The sequence below is a fragment of the Canis aureus genome, unplaced genomic scaffold (assembly GCF_053574225.1).
Source record: "Canis aureus isolate CA01 unplaced genomic scaffold, VMU_Caureus_v.1.0 NW_027326412.1_RagTag, whole genome shotgun sequence".
In the NCBI taxonomy this organism is placed as follows: Eukaryota; Metazoa; Chordata; class Mammalia; order Carnivora; family Canidae; genus Canis; species Canis aureus.
This window is the reverse complement of record NW_027554413.1, coordinates 495,710-513,674: the sequence shown is the minus strand read 5'-3', so window position 1 is coordinate 513,674 and position 17,965 is coordinate 495,710. Positions and strand designations below refer to the sequence as shown.

The 17,965-nt window shown below is 37.4% G+C and overlaps 1 protein-coding gene and 1 long non-coding RNA gene across 3 annotated transcripts in view; one reads left to right on the top strand and one right to left on the bottom strand.

The window, feature by feature from the left end:
* Window positions 1-17,965, top strand: part of LOC144309472 (uncharacterized) — a 183,875-nt gene that overhangs the window by 3,771 nt on the left and 162,139 nt on the right. Inside the window, exon 1 of one of the 2 annotated variants that reach the window (XR_013375460.1) lies at window positions 1,148-4,446. The exons of the other annotated variant lie outside the window; for it this stretch is intronic. This is a non-coding gene — a long non-coding RNA (uncharacterized LOC144309472). Of the gene's footprint in view, window positions 1-1,147; window positions 4,447-17,965 lie in introns of those variants that run through there. 2 annotated transcript variants of the gene reach the window in all.
* The window catches only part of LOC144309468 (outer dynein arm-docking complex subunit 2-like), a 262,922-nt gene continuing 259,946 nt past the window's right edge, over window positions 14,990-17,965 (bottom strand). Inside the window, exons 27-28 of the transcript XR_013375457.1 lie at window positions 17,144-17,338; window positions 14,990-15,136 (exon numbers count right to left, since the gene is read on the bottom strand). The gene's annotated coding sequence lies outside the window, so the exon portion shown is untranslated. The remainder of the gene's footprint in view (window positions 15,137-17,143; window positions 17,339-17,965) is intronic.

The following is a 17,965-nucleotide window of genomic DNA, read 5'->3' as shown; positions in this document are numbered from 1 at the left end:
GTATTTCTTACTTAAAGAAACTTGCTTATAATTTTATTAGATGCCTTGTTAATTTTATAAAGATCCTTTATAAATCATTTTTCCATGATATATATGTTTTATATAGTGCAAATATGTTACCTGGTCTGACATCTGCCTTTTGCCTATTTTGATTTTGCCTTATAGGGGGTTTAAAGGTGAATATAGGTCAATAGGTCTGCATTTTCCTTTATGAATTCTTGGTTTTGTGTCTTCCTTACAATTTTGTGTCTGTATTTTGTGTTTTTATTTTCTTCTAATGGTTTTAAAAAATTATTTTCACTTGGCTCTTTAATCCTCTTGGAATTAATCTGTATATGTTGTGAGGTGGAAATCTAACTTGATTCTTTTCTCTTCTTCAGTTGAATAGCTAGTTATTCCTGTGGTGTCCCTTAAAGAGTTTTCCCCCACTGATTTGAAATTCCTTTTCTGGTGTACATGGCGAATTCCTTTCCAATGTAGATTGGTCTAAGAGATGTTGCAAAACACCCAAAAGGCTGTAATAAATTTAATCTTCAAAATTTTAAAACCATCTTGCGCTCCAAAGACTTCCAATATTATTCTGTTTCTAATTTCAGAGCATGTCAAGTATCGAAATAGTAATATGCATGGCCTGGTTATGGTTCTAATTTAGAAGGCTAATTCAACACTGTTCTAGGACGAAGCTGCCTTTTATTTTGTCGTGTCCTGCTCGAAGCAGGAGAGCAGTTTCGGGCAGCCATAGTCTCCAGAGTAGAGGACGGCTGTACAGAGCTTTTCAAATGCATCACATAACCAAGTGGTAACTGACCACCAGCAATATAAGGTTATTTGTAAAAGTGATGAGTCCCTGCCATCCATCATTTGAAAAAGTAAAATGCATCTTTTTTTTTTCTTGCTCAATACTTAATGGAATGCGAATTACTTTTTTTTTTTTTTTTTTCACAAAGCAACCAGTCAATATGAGAACCTTCAATCTGCTTGCATATTAGTCGAATTCACTCTGGACAAACATGCAAATATTTTGTTGCCAACACTCCTCAAAACGTTAGCTACATAAAAAGTACAGAAATACAAATAATGAACAGTCAGTAGAGCTGAGATCCAGGTGGGTTAATGTTCTTCTTCTACTTCCCAGAGTTTGAGACAGGGCCTGAAGTAACCGTGAAGCACTAACACTTCATCTTTTCGTTTCATTCCAAAATATCTTCGGTAGCCACCAATAATCACAGAGTCTCTACTCCATTATACACATGAAAATATACTATATTGTGGAATCTTGAGGTGAAATCTGGAGAACGTTTTGTCCTCAAAATGTGCATTGAAATACAAGAATTTCTCCCAGGAGACTATTCTATCTTGAAAATCAATTTGCTTGCATATCAAAACGTGGCCATTTAAATATAGTGAAGACTTTTGATCACCAGCTAGTATGACTCTATGTTTGGAACCAAATGGACTTCAGGTACTCAATAGAGTTTTAAGATGCAATTACTCTATGTACTTCATGCTGTATCAAGCTTTTGGCTGACCCCACCACCCCATCCATCCTCCCTGCTTTCATTTTTATTCTGTTTTCATGTATGTGTGGTTTATTTGAATAAATTCACCAAAGGAATGCGTGTGAGCAAAAGTGATGTATTCAACTTTTGCTTAATCTGCTTAAAAAGAAATTGCTTGTCTTCTTTAACTCTTCCCTGTTACCAAGGGCTGGAACACGGATGTGACAGTGACCCACATCTATTGATCAGATAACAACTCAAAGAACAGCAGAGAGTCACAAGATGAAAGGAACCTGGGGCTTTGAATGGACCACATGGATGAGAGCTTCCGGGCTTGGGCTCAGATAACTCTTTCTGGGAATGGCTGGACAGTAAATGTGTGAGGTTTTGTGGGTCATAAGTTCCCCGTTCAACTCTGCCACTGCAGTGTGAAAGCAGCTGTAGATAATGCTTGAGTATGAATGAGTCAATGAATGAGTGTTGCTGTGTTGCTGTAAAACTATTTAATGGACACCGAAGATTGAGCTTTATGTAATTTTCATGTGCAACACAATATACTTCCCTTGACTTTTTTTTTTCCAGTCATTTAAATATGTACAAACTGTTCTTACCTCAGGAACAGAAACAGACAGCAGGCTAGATTTGACGGGAGGTTGATTTTGCTGGCCCCCCGCACCTGGGCTATTCAGCTCTGGACTCTTATGAGGGACCAATAGACTTCCCCTTCTTGAAGTCACAGTACTTTGGGGTTTCTTGACAAAGGGAACTTAGCCTATATGCTCCATAATGCACACCTGTACAAAGTTACCGCCAGCGGGCTTAAGCAAAGCACTTTTAGATGACTGGAGGCTTTCCCAAACAGAGGGAACTCAAAAGATGTCAAGAAAGCATGCTTTCTCCCCTCTCCTCCTGAGAATGTGTTAAATATGTTTAGAGAATCAGCCTAATTATTTTCACAATATTTTTAATGCTGTTCTTTTTGTATTTTAACCCCCTTTAAAAAAAAAGTATTGACATACCTTTAGACACGGTATTGTTTGGGTTTTGATGCTTATGTTTTTTTTAAGTCATGGAAAAATGGTGATTAATTTATAAGGATTACTGTTTTCTAGCTCACTTCCTCCTGCCTCTCCCCCAAACCCCACAAAATTCAAACTATTTTTTCCATTGTTTTCTTTTAAAATAATCAACAGTAAACATTTATGGGACACCTGCATGCAAAATCCTGTGCCAAGAACTGCATTGAATTTGATTTAAAAGACATGATCCTTGCCTAGCTTAGAAACTTGTTAAGAAAGCCCCAGAAAACAAACATACCTCATCTAAAATGTTCTAAGGTGTCTGATATAAAGATTGCTTGAATCCAGTAAATCTGTAAATCATCTGTAGAAATTGCATGAGGGAGCATAAAGACGATAAAGGGCCATTTTATGTGTCTGCTAAAAATTTTGTAACCATATTACCAACATCCTTCCCGAAAACATGCAAAAAGATCATTATTTCAGAAATTTGAGCCTGATTGAAAAACAGCATTTTCACCTCTTACATCAGACATTTTCAAGTTTTATGCCAAAAACCTCTGGGTTTCAAGAGAGATTTTTAGGGCTTCCATTGGAAAAAAAAAAAAACAAAAAAACAAAAACAGCAAGAGTAAACACAGGAGTTGTTAGCTCATCTTTCCTGGTCCAGGCCTTCCTGAAACCTGCCTCTGGTCCTCCACCTTTACACTCTTTTGGAAAACTCTTGAAGGGAGAGGGGGTTTGGAAGAGACGAGTTTTGAGAATAAACTTGTCATATGTGGCAGTGAGGTAATTCTTGAGAGAGAAGCCTCTACCTCTCTCCTAAGACCAATTCTTGCCCAAGTGTCTCGGCTCCAGACTACCCCGGCAGGCAACTTATTGGGGTGGAGTGGTGGAGTGGAGCAGTTGGGCCTTCACCTAGAACTATACAGTGATCCTAAGTAATTAGCTATCTGTTTGTTTTGATATTCATTGATCTTTGCTAAGTGTGCTTTGATGTTGTCAGCTACTACAAATCCTGTTTTAGAAGGGAGTGTGGGCTATACAAGAAAGGGAAAAGGAAAAAAGGTGTTTATGCCAATGAATTGTGCAATTTAAATAGCCCAAAGTCTAGGATAAGAGAAGCCCTGTAATATCCAAATATCACAGTTTTTTTTTTCTTGGACCTGCAGTAGCGGTCAGCTCAAGACAGAATGTCCTAATGCTGCTCTTCTGGACTCTTATAAATGGGGACATAGTTATGGAATAAAAAAATTTACATCATATGCACATGGCACTTACTACATGCCCATGTACCATCGTAGGCACTTAACTCATGTCATTCTCACAGCCATCCTTTGGGGTAAGCACCTATTAGTGCCCATTTTGTAGAAGAGGACGCCTAGGCCTAGAATTGCCCTAAGTCACGGGTTGATCACTGGTGGAGTTAGGATTTGAATGCCGTCAGGCAGGTGCCAGAGCTCATTTGCTGAATCACCTAATTCTGACTAACCGCCTCTCTGAAGGTACGCTGGAAGGGTAGAGAGAAAGAACGTTACTTGACTGCATCATTGTAGGCACAGCTAAATACGTGGTTGCACACCTTTTGGCTCCTCATGCAGCAGCAGGAAATTTGACACCAGTGTGTTTGCTTTCCTTTCTGTATGTGACCTTGGTGGGGAGCAGATAGACTCTCAGTGTCACCCAGAATGTGCTGACTTCCCACAGCTCCGACATCATTGCAAAAGGCTGTACTTCCTGTTAAATTTCATGTGTGTGTTCACACTCAAAAGCTAATAACTGCTGACTCTTCTGTGGGTTCTCTCAATCTGGAGAACATCCTTCCTACCAGGCGGTGAAGTGGTTCAGCAATGAAAAACAACATACTTTGGAACACCCCCAGCGATCTGGAAATGTTGCTCTGTTATAGGAATAGACACAGCATGATTGTAAGTGGCATATCCCAAGTGGGGTGAAAACCAGTCGTTTGACTGAGAGGCCTAAAGAGATGATAGTGGCTCCTACAACTTCATGAATTTCTTGCTGTTTTGTCTTGTCTTGTTTTGTTTTGTCTTGTTTTTGTTTGGGATAGCTTCTAGGCCTCCCTCTAATATTCGTGTAGTCCAAGGCAAAAGTACAAATGGACGCCTACACACCATATGTCTAAATATTTAAAAGTTACAAATCAAGCTAAAAACACTGTTAAATAAAATATGTCACATCCCTCTACCTTGACAACTATACTATCATGATGAAAAATCAAAAACTATTTAAAGTTATGATTTTTCTTTGAAAAATATTGAAGACAAGTTGGTTTAATTGTTACTGCACATGTCTGGATGTTTTGTTGTTGGACTAGCAATGTTAAATGAGTAATAAAATGAAAGAGACACAATTTGTAATTTATTATGTATTTATTTAGTTAAATTTATTTTCCTTGTCTTCATTTCAGTAAAGATCACTGTGTTATTATGATCGATATGCTCTCATAACTTGTGTTCTGAAGGAATTCAAATAAAAAGTAATTCTACTAAAAGTGTCCAAGATATATTGAATATATGAAATAAGTGAATATATTTTCATCAAGAATGTACATTAAAGCAAATATAGAAAATTTTAGGTTTAAAGTTATTTTAATATAGTTTATATATTTTTAATATATATTGTTATGAAGTGCTATTTCATTCTAAAACATTATATGTAACATTCAAATAGAAAAGAAAAATTAATAATTAATGAATATAGGGTTTTAAATAAAGCTGAAATTTTATTTAATATTTTGGAAAATTAATTTAGAATATTCCATATAAATAAAATTATCTGTTCATGCTAGTGTTCAAGGCATAGCTGGTTGTCAGTGTAAAGTATTGATATCTGATTTCATGAATGACAGTCTAGATCTACACACTTATCAATCTTTAAGTGTTATAAATTGTTTAATATTGCAAAATGTTCTGTCACTGCCAGGTGCAACCACTGCAAAGATTTGCTAAACATTGAATATCTTGTATTGGAGAAGCAAGAAAGTGATGCCAGGCACTTCTGGAAAACAAATACTATATGAAGCAAGGCTAGATTGCATTCAGAGGATTTGCTGAGTTGATTAACTTATCTTTTCTCTCTGCTCTTGAAAGAAATGCTCACCTCTAATGTTCTTAGCAGGATAACCAAAACCTTTCCAATATTTGGAAGTGATTACCTTTTATCCTCAGGTTATACAACAAACAATGTGTAGAAGAATTCCTATGGGCCCTGAATGGTATTGGTCACAACAGCAGATTTTTTGGTTTAAAGTCATTCTAATGAGTGCTAAGTCCTATACAACAGAGGCACTGTGTGCTCTTTAATATAGTTACCTGCACACATGTGTGTGATGTAGGTACTTTCAAAGAAAGGTTCAGGACAGTGGCCCCTTGCCTGGGTCTAAGGGTGATACTGGTTGTTTCGAGTGCTTTTAAATTTTTTGCATTTATTTACGTACTGATTAACTGACTTCTAAAAAATTTATTAAACTTGGGTTCTCTGATGAATCAAAATGAAATCACACTTACTGAATAATTCCCATGAGTTTATCCTCTGATGAGCCTACAATGATTAATGCATGTGACAACACCTGAAGTGACAGAAAGGAGTGTCATTTTTAACAGGGCAACATACATTTTTAAGAGGGGCAATTATTACAGAGCCGTTCTTAGGAAACAATATTTTCACTGAGGGTCAGGGGATTATACACTCGAGCGAAGTCAGCTTTTCTGTTTTTTTTTTTTTTTTTAAAGATTTTATTTATTTATTCATGATAGTCACAGAGAGAGAGAGAGAGAGGCAGAGACACAGGCAGAGGGAGAAGCAGGCTCCATGCACCGGGAGCCCGACGTGGGATCCGATCCCGGGTCTCCAGGATCGCGCCCTGGGCCAAAGGCAGGCGCCAAACCGCTGCGCCACCCAGGGATCCCGCGAAGTCAGCTTTGCAAATTATTTCCCTTAAGATGAATGAGGAGACAGCTGATTATGGGCACTGCATATGGCTACTACCACTTACCAGCCTTATTCACAGGCAATCATGAGCTCCACAAAATGCTTTTTATTTCCTTCAACACCATGTTTTTCAACATGTAGCTTGTGAACTGCCTTAAGCAGGGGTACTTGTTAAAAATGCACATTCCAGATCCCAACTATACATGCTGAAAGTCAGGTTTCCTGGGCTTAGGCCCTATGGCAATGCTAACACAGATGTTTCTCAAATCATACTTAGGGAAAAAATTGATTTAGGGCAGTGGCGCTTAAGCTTTTTAAATTATACACCCTGATTAGTAAAAAATATTTTGGGCAGACGTCTCTAATATATAATCATGTATTTGTAAATAGTCTATGTGCACTATTGTCCTATTATATCATGTTAATTCTAAAACACAAAAAAAAATTTTTTTAAAGGCAAAGGTAAGTAATATTTTTAAAATATCTTTTTCTCTCAGTGAAACAAAAATATTTTTTGCTTCCAGCAAAATATAATTGTTAATAAGTAAATATATATTAATATGATCAACAGGTTTTAGTGAAAGTTTTATAATTTGAATTGCTTCATAATTAAAAAAATCTTGGCTTAATAATAATTTAAAAGTTGGGGCTCAAGTTCAGGTTAATTAGAGACTTGTTTTTCATGTCATCTCAAAAAAAGATACTTCAAGACAAGACAGATTCACACAGAATAGGTCAATTTCAGACCACATTTACCATTTGTTTTCGGCCCACCCACAATTAAAAGAAGAGTTTGCTTAAAATTATGCTTACAAGTCTTTGGGGATCCCTGGGTGGCTCAGCGGTTTAGCACTGGCCTAGGGTGTGATCCTGGAGTCCCAGGATCGAGTCCTACATCAGGCTTCCTGCATGGAGCTTGCTTCTCCCTTTGCTTGTGTCTCTGTCTCTCTCTGTGTCTCTCATGAATAAATAAATAAAATCTTTTTAAAAAAATTATGCTTACAAGTCTTCCTTGATATCAATCAGTTCTTATAAATTAATCACATGTTGCATTTTTATTTTCAACAACTGACTTTAATAATTCGCTTAAACTCTTTGAGAAATTTTTAAAAAGATGTGAAAATTTCTGTTTTCAAGTTTTTAAAGTGTGATTGGAGTTTCAATAGGCAATACAAGTCATTTTAAGGAGCAAAATCACACAATGGTGGGTACACTTGTAAATCATGAGTGTCTTTTGGAAAGCAGTTACTTTCTCAATTATTGTTAAATGTCATCTTTACCTGAAGGGGGCAGATGAAGAGTGTTTTATGCTTTTTGTTCTTAAATAACAGCTAAGGTAGATTCCCATTGAAAGTCATATCCTCAAGAAGATAAACAAATGACCATGGCTTTTAAAGCTGAAGTTTCAGAGTTGTAAAGGAAATGGTGAAAATGATGAGGCTGCCAAGAAGTGAGCATAAGCTAGATATTGGGAGACCTGTGTTTTATGTCCACTGCTTTCATTTGTATCCCATAAAAAAAGAGCAGTCATGGATGCTAATTGCTGACATTGCCAATTCACTGTGGGAAGGGTATGGAGGCCTCTGGGATAATTGGGTGCGTAGTGGAATTCTTTACTGTGAGGGAGAATAGTAACAATAGCAAGAGCTCATAATTATGGAACACTTAGGTGCCAGGCACTGTCCAGGGTTTTATATGAATCACTTCATTTCTTACACAATGTCCTGGCACAGTCCTAGAATCAGGTTTTTCTGGATGAGGAATCTGAGTTCAAGGTCATATAGCTACTAAATAATGGAGCCAGGAGTCTGGCATGTTAGGGATTTCATTTGTGGATCTGGGGATTTAAAATGCAGGCCTGGCCCTGGACCTACGATTATGACTCAACTCTGACTTCCCAGTAAGATGGAGGAGGTACTAGAGGGTGCCTGGGGGGCTGAATGCTACACACTCAGGAAACCGACCAATCTCCTGTGGAAGGTGCCCTCTGCAATCTTAAATCTGCAAATAGAGCAGAGGCTAAAATAGCTGATCTTGTCAGCTGATCTTGTGGAGCATTGATTTCCTGAAGACTACAGCCTTCTTTTTTTTTTTTTTTTTTTGACTACAGCCTTCTTGGCAGGATTTCCCCGGTTGTTTTGGATCTCATTTACTTCAGAATGTGTTTCTTTAATTTCTGTGACATATAGAGATGCAATATTAGTGGCTGGGGCAATTTCTTGCCCCATTATAAATATTAGTTTATGTTTTCTTGGAGGGCTTCCTCTGATTGAGTCAATACTTTAGCATCCATTCTATTCCAGGCATTGTGCTTGATTCTTGAGATACAGTGGTTTCAAAAATCTGTCCCTTGCCCTCAGTCTAGACAGAAAGAGGTAAGTGGGTAGGTAGTTAATATAGCACGTTGAGATTGTTTTTAGGGCTAAAACAGCGTGCAGAGACTTGGAAAGACAGAAAGTTTCCCAAAGGGATGATTTGAAGATAGCTAGGTGGAGAGGTACGGGCTGCAGAGACTTCATTCACGTGTGTATCATCATACTTCAAAATAGGTATCATGTGCTTCCTATCTCTTTCCTCACTTCTGTCCTTGCCCAATACCCTCTTCACAGATTTCCTTTCATTGTTCTTCTGTTTTTAATTCCTTTCTTCCTTTAAAACAGAATCACTTTCTTATGTTCAGAAGTATATTATTAGCAATAAACAAAAGGAGATGAGCAAATCTTCACCAATAGTCCTTACCGAAGATTAAGAGTTCTCTGTTTAAAGTCATTGAAAATTATTGCAGTAATCAGTGTGAGGTACCAGAGAGATCTAAAATTCTAAGGGCATTAAATCATGGGCACTCCCACCCTCAGTGTTTAATTCTTATAGTTTTTAAACCACACACACACACACACACACAATCTTATTGTTACAAACACTGCTACCTTGAGAAAGCTAGAAAATAAGATAAGCAAAAATTAAGAAAAGAAAAGCACTATATTCCCACCATTGGAGATTATCTTTAATATCTTTTTGATTTGCTTTCAGATACTTTTTTATATATGGATGTATTTTTATAAAAAATGAAATGATTGCAAAGCAAGTTGTTTTGTATCTTGGTTTTCTAATGATCTTTCCCTTTGTGAGTCAAAATTTTAATCTTATCTAATAGTCTATCTTGAATCAGATTTTCTCAATTATCTTCATAATACCATTTAGAGCTAGTAGGTCCTACGTGTTGAATCTAGCTTTTATGGCTCTTGGTTTTCTTATATTCTAGCATCATCCTTAATTTTTTCCTCCATTGTACACTGACTTGTTGAACAGATCCGACCAAGGACCCCAACAGAATGATTCGTCTTGGTTTTGTCTGGGCGTCTTCTGGTGCTATCATTGAACTTCCCCCATCCACACTATTTTCTTATGCTGAAAGTTTGGTTTAAACTTCTGCTCAAAAAAAAAAATAAAAAAATAAAAAAATAAACTTCTGCTCAGGTTATGTTAAACATTTTGGCTAGAATATGCCACAGGTGACAGTTTGTGTTTTTTTGTGTGTCACATCAGGAGACATAATGTTTGATGGCTCCACCATTCAGGGGGCTAAATTTGAGCACTGGATTCGGGTGTTGAAAATCTGGTCGCTTTGTGAACGTACACTTATGTTTTTCTCCTGTGACTAGAAAGAAATCTTTAGTATTGCTTTGGCACTTTATAACAGTTAGATTCCCCATAAAACATGCACTTAATGCTTTTTAACACTACTTGACAACCCTTGCCTAGGTCAATAATTTCATTAGGGATCAACAATGATTAAAATCTAATTCAATCCTTCCTTTTCTCTTAGTAGGTAATACTTTTCTATGAAATAACACTTTCTTTCATCAAGTGGTGTTGTTTTGTTTTGTTTTGGTTTGGTTACTCTGTAATATAGTCTAACTGGGGCAGCAAAATAAATGTTTAATATTCCCCATTAGATACATGTTTTCAAAGGAAAAAACTTACTTAATAACTGCCTCAAATGGTGACATCTGGTGAGGAGGGCTTCTTTTTTCAGTATCATTCTCTATTCATGGATTTTCACTGATTCAATCAATGTTCCTATATCCTTGAAACATTTCTGGTCTAAAAAGTTTTAAGTTGAGTAATTCAGTATCAGTTGTTTTACACTGAAGTGCTACTTAAGAGAAACAGATACAGCCAATTCTACAATTTTATGAATATTTTGAAAAAATGAGATTGACAAGATGGTGAAAATCCCTTTCATTACACATGACGAGCCACCTGGCTCAGAGTATGCCCTTCCCCGGTTGCAGTGTGTGAAGTTCAGTCTGTCAGCCTCACAAGATGAAAATGAATTTACTCTTGGAAAAATGGATTTACAAGGCTGAAAGGGAGGCACCATTTCACTAACTGTTCTCTTGTACCATAGGCAAGATAAGATGTCTCTATTTAGAGAATTTTTCTTTTTTATTTCACAATGCAGATATGGAACTTCAGATTTTTTCTTACCCATTTTAAAAAAATGAGTTGATAAACAGCTGACTACTGGCTTAGTGGTGCAGCTCATCACATAGCACATACATTGGAAAGAGGTATATATTTATTTGCTTGTTATTCTGTCTTCTAAAGTGAAGTCAGGGATCCCTGGGTGGCGCAGCGGTAAACCAAGAAGAACATGAAAATGACAAACGTGTGTGAGCGGGTATATATAAGCATGCATACATGCATGCATTCACAGAAAGATGTATTATTGAATTGTAATGTTACTGAATGTCTTGACTTCAGCACTGAAAGTCTCGTGTCTGGGTAAACACTCCAGTCCCAGGCAAAAAGGGATGGTTGGCCACCCTAAAGTTACCAGATAGAAACCACATGGGATTCAGCAACAGATCTCTGATCAGTCTTCCTGTTCTTGACTCAGACATTTAATAAGGCCTTTAATTCAGACATGAGTTAATATGTCAAACTGGCAGGAAAATAACTTATTAAGTACATAAGAATATGAATTCAAGTAAGTATGAGGAATGCACTAAAAGTCTTTAAAACTGCCAGTATGAAAAGGATCAAGAATTGTACTCCCTATTTTTTCTTCAGAAGAGGTAATATAGCTGCCAGTATTTCTGAATATTCCAGCCAAAGCTTGGAAAATAGCATGGCGGAAGGTACGAGGTACTTGAGTTGATTTTCACGATGGAATTTTATTTATACAGAGACCATTCATTGACTGTTTAGTTAGAAAAGACCTTAAAGAGTTATATAATCTATCTTTCCACATCTAGTCAAGGCCACAATTAGATCATGATGGGATTCTACCCAATATATTTTTAAAGACCCTCAAATAAAGAGATGTTCCATTATTAATTTTATGCCTCGCCTGAAACTCTCATCCTTTATATGGAACTAATTACTTTTCTGGTTGATGCTAGAGAGTGTGAATAGCCAGAAACCATTCTCTGACAAAGGTTAGAAGATTATTTTTTCAATTTCCTTTAAGTATTTTAATTCTAGAAGCTTTTAACTTTTCTTCAAAGTTTGTACTTTTAAACTTTTGATTACATCTGTGCTCTGCTCCAAATCCCTAATGCATACATTTGGGTATGTTCTGCATTCCTAATAGCTCCTAGGTGATGCTGATGGTTCAAGGACCATAGTCTTGCTTGCTTGCTTAATTGAAGTATAGTTGACACACAATGTTACATAAGTTTTAAATGTACAACATAGTGATTCAGCAACTCTGTACATTATCCTATGTTCACCACAAGGATAACTACCATCTGTCACCATACAACACTGTTACAACACCGCTGACTACATTCCCTATGCTGTAACTTTCATACCTGTGATTTATTCATTCTGTAACTGGAAACCTATATACCTCCCACTCCCCTTCACCCATTTGCCCCTCCCCCCACTGCCTTGCCCTCTGGCATCCACCAGTTTGCTTATTCTGTATTTATGGGTCTATTTTTGCTTTTTTTTGTTTATTTGCTTTGTGTTTTTTTTTAACCACACGTTGAAGAGCAAGGTTGCAAAGAACTTAGTTATAGCTTACTTCAGACTTTTCTTCTTAACCTAGAAAGACAAATAGTACCCAGTTAGATACAGTCTTTACAGAAAGCAGTGGACATAGATAGAGATGGAAAAACTATTTTAAGGGTATTATTGGTATAGAGAAATATTTGTAAAAACAAAATAAGAAAGCTATTTCTGTAACATAGTGACTAGACTGCGATATAAATATGAATACTATATACAATGGTGACTTATCCTGTAATTGCTGATTGCTTTAGTTATGAATTTTTAATTCACACTTTATAACTAGATTTAGACTTATTTTACTCCCCTTTGATGAAATTATTTTTCTCTACTTATTTTTTCTTTTTCTTTTTTTTTTTAAATGATTTTATTTGTTCATGACAGAGAGAGAGAGAGGCAGAGACATAGACAGAGAGAGAAGCAGGTTCCTTGCAGGGAGCCTAAAGGGGGACTCGATCCCAGGATCCCAGAACCGTGACCTGAGCCCAAGGCAGACGTTCAACTGCTGAGCTACCCAGGTGTCCCAAGTTTTCATAACATGAATATATGAAATTACTTTATACAAAGAAAGTTCACATGTGGAAATGCAGTATTGCAAATACCATAAACCAAATACATTTTTATATTTTGTAATTCAAGCTAACATTTAGATTGGGGTGCCTGGGTGGCTCAGTCAGTTATACATGGGACTCTTGATTTTGTCTCAGGTCCTGATCTCAGGGCTGTGAGATTGAGCCCAGCCTGTGGCTCCATCCTGAGCGTGGAGTCTGCTTAGATTTCCTCTCTCCCTCTGCCCCACTCCACTGGAACAGCTGAGGGCAGCATGGAAAACCTCAAATGTCTCTGTGAGGAGGCCTACCAGAAGACATATCAAAACTGCAGAGGCAAGGCCTCTATCGTACTTCCAAATGCCAAGTCTCCCGCAGAGTACATCTGATTTGTCAAGCCTAGATCACATTCAGAATTCAAGCTGCAAGGCAGTCTGGAAAATGTAGATCTTAAGTTTCTAGTCTCTATGACCTGAGAAGGCCAACTAGAAAAGGGGTGGAATGAATGGTGGTCACCAATACTTTATACCCTGTCCTAGGACTATTGTTCTAGAATAGAAGCTCAACATCTACATGGGATGATGTTCTTTTTTGTCAATTCTGACAAGTCAGTATATCAATCTATCAACAGTCTTCCTGATCTTGGTCAAACCATAAAAGTTTGATATTCTCAGAAACATACCAGAATGAGGCAATCTTAGATTTGAAATAATCGTGTTATTTAAAGATTTTATTTATTTGAGAAGGAGAGAGTAAGCACAAGTGGGAGTGGGGAGGGGCAGAGGCAGAAGGAGAAGCGGGGAGCCCAGTGTGAGATCATGACCTGGGCCAAAGCCAGACACTTAACTGACTGAGACACCCAGGCGCCCCTTGAAATAATCACTTTATTTTTGGATCGGTGCCTTTATATGTATATATATATATATATATATATATATATATATATATATATATATTTTTTTTTTTTTTTTTTAGCTAGAAAATGCATTCTTCAGGTAAAATATCCCTTGGAAACATTATACATAAGTAAATAAATAAATAGCTACCCTCCTCAAAGTGGCGGTAGGGCTTGTTGGCAGAAATATTTTGGGCTTTCTGTGTATTCCAGGTGGTTGCTTAGGTCTTCCAGATTCCCTTAAAGTTAGCTTGAGACCATGTGATGGCTTTCCGGCCCTAAAACCCCTGTGGATCCTCCATTCCTTTCTTCCCATTACAGACAGTGGAGTCTGTGTATTGATACATAATAGCATCACACTATGATGACAGCTGGACCCTACGCTTACTAGATGGAAGAGGTCTTTTGCCTTATGCTGGTGTTTGTGGGGAGAGAAATAAACATTCATGATAGGATACCATTGAGATCGTATGCCATTGCAGCATAGCCTGGCTCTCTTGACAAATGTGGGCCTGAAGTCCTGCAGTCTCCACCTCTCATTCTTCCAATGCCAGCCTCTTTGCCTCTCCTTTTCTCTCTGCTTTCTACTTGCCTCCCAAGGCAAATCTACATCGCTACTTCCGGGTGCACAGTTTGTAAACCATTACTCTCGGCTTTTCAAGTACCCCCTCCTCTGGTTTTAAAAATATAAAAAACTGTGTGATAAATGAGTATTACTTTATAGATAAATGGAGGATAGGAGTGGGGTAGAAATGATGTTAAAATAGGCACAAGGGGTCCCAATTTCTGAAATAAAAATTACTACAGATACTATATCTAACCACTTGAAAATAGTATATTTGACTAGCAATAGAAATAAAGTTATATTAATCAAATAAATGGGAGCTATATTAATCAATCACAGAACATTCTACCTAATGAAGAACATTATCATAATATACTATAATTAATCAGCTCATGAAAAGCAATCTCAACAAATAGATCACAAAATTCAGAAGGGTTTATTTGAAAGATTGACAGGTTTTGGGGGGAACAGACCTATTGCATAACTCATCCAGGAATTTGATTACTTTCTTTTCCTCATCAAACATTTCCCTGCAATAATCTTAGGCACCAGAGATCAAGCAGTTGACCTCACTGATACATTGGAGGTCAGACTGTTTCTGTCAGCTTCTCTCTGGGATCCATGGTGTCCATGAATGTCTAGAAGGTCAGAAGGAAGAATGTTAATGGACTGAATATGGATCTATCTGCATTTACAAAGCAAGCTTCTAATCCATTCACACCTCAGCTCAGATGCCACCTCTTAGGGAGATCTTCCCTGACCACCTTATCTGAAATAGCTGTACTTTCCTCCCTGATCACTTTCTAGCCCTCGCTTTACCTTATTTTCTTCATACCACTTATCACTGATTGAAATTCTATTGTTTATTGTCCTATTTCTTCACTAGCACGTAAGCCCCACAAAGAGAGGTGCACCTGGGTGGTTCAATAAATTGAGCATCTGACTCTTGGTTTTAGCTCAGGTCATGAGATCAAGTCCTGTATCAGGCTCTGTACTCAGCACAGAATCTGCTTGAGATTCCCTCCCCTCCCCTCATTTGCTCATTCTCTCACTCAAATAAATATTTAAAAAAAAAAAAAAAAGCTCCACAAAGAGAGAGCTTTTGTTTAACATCACTGTAACTCCAACAAATACATTGCCTGGTACATTACATAGTAAGAATTCAATATTTCTTATATTTCCTATGGTTCTTTGCCAGACACAGTGGAGAGTTTCCTCTGATCTTTTCTATGAGAACCTGGTAGGGCTTTTGGAGATAAAACTCATTCCACCTTCCCAAGGCTGGATCCCACTCTGGAGTTTTTAATTCTCAAATTTGCACAGAGCCTCCAGCAATTTGTCAATTACAATTTAGGTTTCCTATGCCATAAATGGGTCTCTAGAAGGTTTTTCCTGCGTGGGATTCACCTATCTGTCTCTATAATTTTTGAGGCAGGGGTTTGCCCTATGACCTCAGTTCTCTAATGGATCCCAGAATTGTTGTTGATTCAGCTATTTTTATGTGGATAGGAGAGATAACTTCCAAGTTCTTTTTGTGCTGGACTGGACACTGGAAACCATTCAAAAATTTTACTAAATAAGTGAATAAATGCTATAAGAATGTACAGCTATCAGCTGGCTCACTATTCTAGTTTTGTAAATCTGAACTTTATTTTAATCAATCACAACATAATTATACAGGAAGAGATGAATTCTCATGCCAGTGAATGGCACTTCTCTGATGACTGAACTTTTGGACTGAACATCATATTATTTGCATAATATGGAAAGTGGTATATAAAAGTTACATTATTTATTAATTAATAATTCCTTAAACTGAAAGCAACATATTCTAAATGTATTGATTGTGGTATAGGCTAAGCTGCAATAACAGATACTTCCATAAATCATTGGTTCAAATATAATAGAAGATTATTTCTCTCTCTTACAGTCTGGAAGGAGATGGTTGCCCAGGTTGGGGTGGGCAAAAGATCAGATAGAGCCCCAGGCTGAGTTCAAAGAGAATATGTAACCGGATCCTGGCTGTTTAGTTAGGAAGGATTGTATATGATCCAAATATAAAGTGTGTATATGTGTGTACAGGGCTCAGATGAATCAATTTTAGCATAGCATTCCATTTGAAGAAATATATACTCCAGTAGCCCAACAGAAATTAAAAGACATTTTAATATTTTATGTGCATTTCTCAAGAACTGTTAGGGAGATCTGTGCCATAACCCACAACAATACTTTAAAAAATATTATCTGTCTTCCACACTTCTTTCGTACTCCGTGTTTTTTGCAGTCTTCTCAAAATCCCCCAATTCCCCTGACACCCACCTTTTATGGCTTTTCTGTCTTCTTCCTCCTGCCCCCACCTTATCTCTTTCTTATTTAGATCAATTTAGAATTGAGCTTCTTTTTATGGTTTCATTTCTGCTTTGCTCATTACCTGGATTCTCCACAAGAAAGAACCCAGGGCTGACCCAGAAAGCAAATATCCTTTCCCTTACTTGACTGCAGCTCTGGCCCAGTTGCTCTCCCTGTCTTCTAATTTTGCATTACAAAAACACCAAGAACTAGACTGGCAAAGAAAGACTTGCTTAAGGTGGTGGGGGAAGGGTAGAATCTGCACAGACAGGACTGGGGAGGCAGTGAATACTTACACGTTAAGACGTCTTGTTTCCATCACACATATATCATTAAGAGCTCAAGTGAGGATAATGTGGACTGCTATAACTCCAAAACAGATGGAAAATCTCTCAGTTTAAAAATATTCACAAAGCTAGATTTATGCAGATGTTCCACCTGAAGACAGCGCTGAACAAATTAATGCTCACTGTGGACTATGAAAGTCTAATCTATAAAGTGAAAAGGGAAGAGAAGGAAACTGAAAATTACTGAGCATTTACTCAGTATTGGGTTAAGCTCTTTAAAGAATGTCATGTTATTTAAAATCCCCCCATAACCCTTCAGATCAGTGTTCTCGGCTTGGGGATCTATAGACCATATTCTCACTCATATGTGAGTGCTGAGATTGAAAAATGCTTGTGTTTTCATACCAAAAATAGCATGAAAATGTTTAACACGATATAGTGTGAGTGCCTGACATTAACCTTTTTGATTGTAATGTAGGTGCCTGACATCAAGCTTTTGATTGCTGAGGTATTCATTTCAAATAAGTCCATCTCAAATAAACATACTGCCAGCTGTATGACACAGCTACTAGCTAAACAACTGTGCTAAGGAGTTAGGCTGCCCTCACCTGTGAAGGTCCCTTTTCAGAAAGCCCTGTGTCACCTAGATAGATGATTGCTTGAGTCAACCCAATTTTTCTTTCTTGCACCCCAATTCCTGCTTGGGATGCTGTAAATTCTCCAATAAAGAGTGAACCCAAGAAACCCTAGGGAACCACACTTGGATGCCAATAAAGTCAAAGCCCCAGATCCACACTTCTTCCCTCTCTCTCTACCCATGACCTCACTATA